Here is a 6,779-nt window from a genome sequence, read left to right on the forward strand (position 1 = left end):
GTCAGCGGCAATGGTGGACTTAGTCGGCGCAGGCTCAACTGCAGTCAGACTGGCAGCCTCCTTGGTGGACTTAGTCAGCGCTGGCTCAGCTGCAGTCAGACTGTCAGCGGCAATGGTGGACTTAGTTGGCGCAGGCTCAACTGCAGATCAGACTGTCAGCGGCAATGGTGGACTTAGAATCGGCACAGGCTCAGCTGCAGTCAGACTGTCAGCGGCAGTGGTGGACTTAGTCTGCGCGGCTCAGCTGCAGTCAGACTGGCAGCGGCAGTGGTGGACTTAGTCTGCGCAGGCTCAGCTGCAGTCAGACTGTCAGCGGCAGTGGTGGACTTAGTCTGCAGAGCTCAGCTGCAGTCAGACTGTCAGCGGCAGTGGTGGACTTAGTCGGCACAGGCTCAGCTGCAGTCAGACTGGCAACCTCCTTGGTGGACTTAGTCGGTAGCAGCATCAGGCTGTCAGCAGTAAGTGGAAGGTCCAACATCAGCAGCAGCCTCAGAAGGCACGGAATGGAAATTTTCCATTTTAGTTTTTTCATCCTATAAGGAAAATTAGCATTGTTACTTTTGATTCAAAATTCACTGATTTTATTCATTTTATCACCCTTCTGATAATGTCAGAACCTTGATTTATAGTCCCCAAACTATTTCTGTATTCCGTCAATATTTAGCACTGCATTCAATCATATTCAGTAACGTCTGCTTCCTTTCAGGATGAGTAAACGGCCCAGAGTCTTTAAAAATCTTTAATGTGGACATGCATAGGTTTATACTTACCACTATTCTGCTCTTTGGGATCTAAAGTCATGGTGCTTTTTAAGATGGAAATATATAAAAAGAAGTGACAAAATGTATTTCTTGGCCTCTGATGTTTTGCTCTGCTTCTCCTCTAAATAGCGATTTTGTAATATTCTCTCTCCTTCATATTCTATGGTTCATCCCAAAAGTTCCACCAGAGAACTACTACCACCTGATAAACAACTTCAGCAAAGTGGCTGGGTATAAAATTAACTCAAATAAATCAGTAGCCTTCCTCTACACAAAAGAAAACAAGCCAAGAAAGAAATTAGGGAACGACACCTTCATGATAGTCCCAAAGAATATAAAGTACCTCGTTGTGACTTTAACCAAGCAAGTAAAAGAGCTGTGAAATAAAAACTTCAAGTCTCTGAAGAAAGAAATTGAAGAAGACCTCAGAAGATGGAAAGATCTCCCATGCTCATGGATTGTCAGGATTAATATAGTAAAAATGGTCATTTTACCAAAAACGTAATCTACAGATTCAATGCAATCCCCATCAAAATACCAATCCAATCCTTCACAGAGTTAGACAGAACAATTTGCAAATTCATCTGGAATAACAAAAAACCCAGGATAGCTAAAACTATCCTCAACAATAAAAGGACTTCAGGAGGAATCGCTATTCCTGAACTCAAGCAGTATTACAGAGCAATAGTGCTAAAACTGCATGGTATTGGTACAGAGACAGACAGATAGGACCAGTGGAATAGAATTGAGGACCCATAAATGAACCCACACCCTATGGGCACTTGATTTTTTGACAAAGGAGCCAAAAACCATCCAATGGAAAAAAATAGCATTTCCAGCAAATGGTGCTGGTTCAACTGAAGTCAACATGTAGGAGAATGCAGATCGATCCATGCTTATCACCCTGTACAAAGCTTAAGTCCAAGTGGATCAAGGACCTCCACATCAAACCAGATACACTCAAACTAATAGAAGAAAAAAACTAGGAAGCATCTGGAACACATGGGCACTGGAAAAAATTCCTGAACAAAAAACCAATGGCTTATGCTCTAAGATCAAGAATGGACAAACGGGATCTCATAAAACTGGAAAGCTTCTGTAAGGCAAAGGACTGTTGTTAGGACAAAAATCGGCATCAACAGATGGGGACAAAATACTTTAAAATACCAAGAATGCTTATATCCAAAATATACCAAGTCTGTTCCTTTGAAACAGAATTGGTGTAAATCCCCTTTTAAAAAAATGGGGTTCAGAGAAACAAGTAAATAAATGGTTGTGCCAAGGTGAAGCTGAAAACAATTCTAAAAGTAATTATTCAACATTTTTCAAACAGTTTATTCAAATGAAAACAATCCACTGAAGGTTAACTCATAACTTCTTCGGTGAGCATGCAATTCTGTAAAAAGATAAACAAAAGTTGACAGCAAAATGCTAGCAAGGATGTGGAGAAAGAGGAACACTCCTCCATTGTTGGTGGGATTACAGACTGGTACAACCATTCTGGAAATCAGTCTGGAGTTCCTCAGAAAATTGGACATTGAACTGCCTGAGGGACCCAGCTATACCTCTCTTGGGCATATACCTAAAAAGATGCCCCAACATATAAAAAACACACACATGCTCCACTATGTTCATAGCAGCCTTATTTATAATAGCCAGAAGCTGGAAAGAACCCAGATGCCCTTCAACAGAGGAATGGATACAGAAAATGTGGTACATCTACACAATGGAATATTACTCAGCTATCAAAAAACAATGACTTTATAAAATTCATTAGGCAAATGGTTGGAACTGGAAAATATCATCCTGAGTGAGTAACCCAATCACAGAAAAACACACATGGTATGCACACATTGATAAGTGGATATTAGCCCAAATGCTTGAATTACCCCAGATGCCTAGAACACATGAAACTCAAGACGGATGATCAAAATGTGAATGTTCACTCCTTCTTTAAAAGGGGAACAAAATACCCTTGCAGGGAATAGAGAGGCAAAAGATTAAAACAGAGACTGAAGGAACACCCATTCAGAGCCTGCCCCACATGTGGCCCATACATATACAGCCACCCAATTAGACAAGATGGATGAAGCAAAAGAAGTGCAGGCAGACAGGAGCCGGATGTAGAGCTCTCCTGAGAGACACAGCCAGAATACAGCAAATACAGAGGTGAATGCCAGCAGCAAAGCACTGAACTGAGAACAGGATCCCCGTTGAAAGAATCAAAGAAAGAACTGGAAAGCTTGAAGGGGCTTGAGACCCCATATGTACAACAATGCCAAGCAACCAGAGCTTCCAGGGACTAAGCCACTACCTAAAGACTATACATGGACTGACCCTGGACTCTGACCTCATAGGTAGCATTGAATATCTAGTAAGATCACCAGTGTAAGGGAAGCCCTGGGTCCCCTGCTAAGACTGAACCCCAGTGAACATGATTGTTGGGGAAGAAGCGGCAATGGGGGAGGATGGGGAGGAACACCCATATAGAAGGGGGAGGGAGGGGCTAGGGGATGTTGGCCCCAGAAACCGGGAAAGGGAATAACACTCGAAATGTAAATAAGAAATACTCAAGTTAATAAAAAAAAATAAATAAAAAATTAAAAAATAAAAAGGAAAATGGAAGTGGTAACATAAAAAAAAAAGTTGCAGCAACTAGTCATCTTAAAGTTTCAACAGCTACATTAATAATATGCTACCCACAGTCTGTGAAGCAGAGCCTATCAGCTAGATAAGGCTTAATCTCACTAACATAACCATGGGATACAAATTAAGTGAATTTGCTTTGGATAATGCTTCCTAGATTAGGGGACCAGGTAGATGACTCAGTGACATGTCTGCTCCACAAACATGAGGACCTGAGTTTGTATCCCCAGAAATCACATGAGCTGAGCATGGTGGTAATCCTAGTGCTAGGAGGTAGAGAAGGGTAGAGGCCTGCCTTTCTCTGGCCAGCCAGTGTAGCCAACTAATAAGCTCTTGGTTCAGTGAGACCTCATGTTAAAGATAAGGTGGAGGAATGATAGTAAGAGGCTTCAGATTTCTACATACAACACACACACACACACACACACACACATACCACACATTCATGCACACGCATACACACACAATTTTGTAGATGTAAAAAATCAGAGGAGCACAAGTATCATCTCAGAGGCAGAATCAGATATGCTAGAGGCTAGCCTGGTTTACATAGTGAGTTCCAAGTTAGCCAGGGCTACATAGCAAAAATCCTGTGAAAAGAAAAGAAACAAACAAAACCAACCAACCACCACCAGCAACAACAACAAAACCCCAAACACACAAAAACAAAAAAGCCTTGCTATCTAACGAAGTGTGACAGTGGTTCATGTGTCTTGCAGACCTGCAGTGGTCTACCTACGCATTCTACATAGGTGAAAATGAGTTTTGAATAAAACTCCTCGCAAATTGATCCAGGTGGATGCCTGGATTTATACAAATCCTGTAGCTCATGAGCCCCAAGCAGTAGATGATCTTTTTTCTCAACTCAGGGCATTAAATAGCTTACCACCCCCAACCCCCAACCAATTCTAGAGATCAAGATCAACCCTCCACAGTATATGTCTTCAGATATGTTGAGTATCTATTTCACAAACAGTTGTAAATGGCATAGCTGTCTAATATTTCAATATCACTCATCATGGTAAATTGAAAATCAGGATTTAAAAGGCAAGAAAAGGGGTTAAAGTGCAAAAAGAAATAACTTAAAGAATGATGTGAACTGGGGTTGGGAGTATGTCTGAGGCTAAGGGAGCTTGCAGCTCTTCTAGGGGACCAGAGTTTGGTTCTTGGCACCAACAGCACCCACAGCATCCACTCTGCAGCTCACAACTGCCTGATACTCCAGCTCCAAAGCCCTCTTCTGGCCTCTGTGGGTACTGCACTCACTCACACAGCCTACATTGCCCACACACTTCAATTAGAAACAAATTTTAAAGACAAAAGAAAGATTCTCAGAATTGATGACAGCTTACTAGCTGGTCAAGAGGCATAGGCATTTGCATAAATGAATTTTGCTATCTGAGACAGTTTTTATTAACTAAGGAACTTGCAAATTTAATCACTTTTATGTTTCTAGGTGAATAATGACAAGAGAGAGTACGAAAGTCATTGATTTTTATGTTTTGGGGAGAAATTGGAGCTTGTATAAAAAGCATGAAGAGAAACTTCTTCTCCATCTGGTAACATAGAAATATAATCTGTGACAGTGCTGTGCTGAACTACCCCCACTCCCGCCCAGTACAGTCAATCTGAATACGATGAGATCTTACTGTAATCCACTTCTTAATGGACTGGCTTTTTAAATATAAGCTAATTATTGGAGCTACTTGAGGGAATATGCAAACCAAACTGGGTTCTGGCTTTCCAGTGTTGTTAGTAAACGTCTTTCTGGAATACACTATGAAGAATGCTACTAACACTCTGAAGTGATTTTTTTTTTAAGTCGAATCTTTACTGACCTATGTTAAATTTGTGTGATAAGTTGAGACACCCACAGTGACTCACATTTGTAGTCCCAGCTACTTGGGATGCTGAGTTGGAGGACAAGAAGTTTGATTCTAGCTTAAGCACCTAAGGGAATCTCCATCTCTAAATAAAATTTAAAAGGGTCAAAATGTATCTCATTGGTAGAGCCTTTGCCCATTAGACTGTAGAAAGGAAGCATGAAGGGAAGGGGCAAGGAGGGAAGGTAGATATTCCATGCTTATCTGTGATCGATTGACAATGAACTAAATGTGGTTGGGTGAATCCAAAGAAGTCAAAAAAGATGGAGCTGCAGCCTAAGGAAATGACATTCAGTAGGGATTAAAATAAAAACATATCCTATAGGCTTTAAAAACCAGATCAACTGCTCAAGAACTGTGGAATGAATGCACGCCATTTGCAAAAGTTGGAAATGCTAGCTGTCTGGTGGCAAACCCAATTTAAGTAAACGTGTTCTGCTGTCCCCAAAGCCCTGAATTCTTAGGGTCAATTATTAAAAGAAACACAGCAGGACAGGCAGTCCTACTGAACCAACAGTGCTTGCCCTGTGCACATTTGATAATATTTAAGACCTGTTGATGTTCTGCTGGCTAGTTTTATATCAACTTGACCCAAGTTAAAGTTATCAAAGATGAGGGAGCCTCCATTGAGAAGATGCCTCCATAAGATCCAGGTGTAGAAAAGCCTGTATATTATTTCCCTAATTAGTGATTGATGGGGAAGAGCCCAACCCATTGTGCACGGAGCCACCCCTGGGCTGGTGGTCCTGAGTTCTACAAGAAAGAAGCCTGAACAAGCCATTGGGAGCAAGCCAGTAAGCAGCACCTCTATGGCCTGTGCATCAGCTCTCCTGGCTTCCTCCAGTGTTGAACAGTGATGTAGGAAGTGTAAGCAGAATAAACCCTTTCCTCCCCAGCTTGCTTTTGGTCATAGCATTTCATCATAGTAATAGAAACCCCCAACTAATACAGCTGCTGACATATTTCACACCCAGGAGAAGGCATTAAGACTAGCAAAGATACAGAAGCTGTATAACAATATCAATATATAGGTTGCAGCAAATTAATATGGCTGCTGTTTTCTTCATCTTAGCTAATTCCTCAAAAGACACCAAGATTTATTTACAACTTAAAAGCACAATAACTAGGTGTGTGCTTTTAAATAATTCTATTCTATTTCTTTCATCTAATCTGGCTACCTCCCAGCCAGATTCCCTGACATACTAGCATTTTTTTTATTGGCCTGAATATACACACTACAATCCACAGACCCAAAGAAGCTAAATAACAACAAGGGCCCAAGGCAAGATGTTTGTATCTTACTTAGAGTCTTCAGAGGTGGATGGGTGGAAGAAGGGAGGATAATCAGGTGTAAGGAGAGCTGGGAAGAGGAGGCCAGAATGATTCTATGAGGGGTTGGGGGACATCTCTCAGATATTCCAGAGAGAACTGGAATGGGTGAGGTTCCACATAGTCTATGAGGGTGACTCTAGCTGAAACTCCTAGCAGT

The sequence above is a fragment of the Rattus rattus genome, chromosome 2 (genome assembly GCF_011064425.1).
Source record: "Rattus rattus isolate New Zealand chromosome 2, Rrattus_CSIRO_v1, whole genome shotgun sequence".
NCBI classification, from domain to species: Eukaryota; Metazoa; Chordata; class Mammalia; order Rodentia; family Muridae; genus Rattus; species Rattus rattus.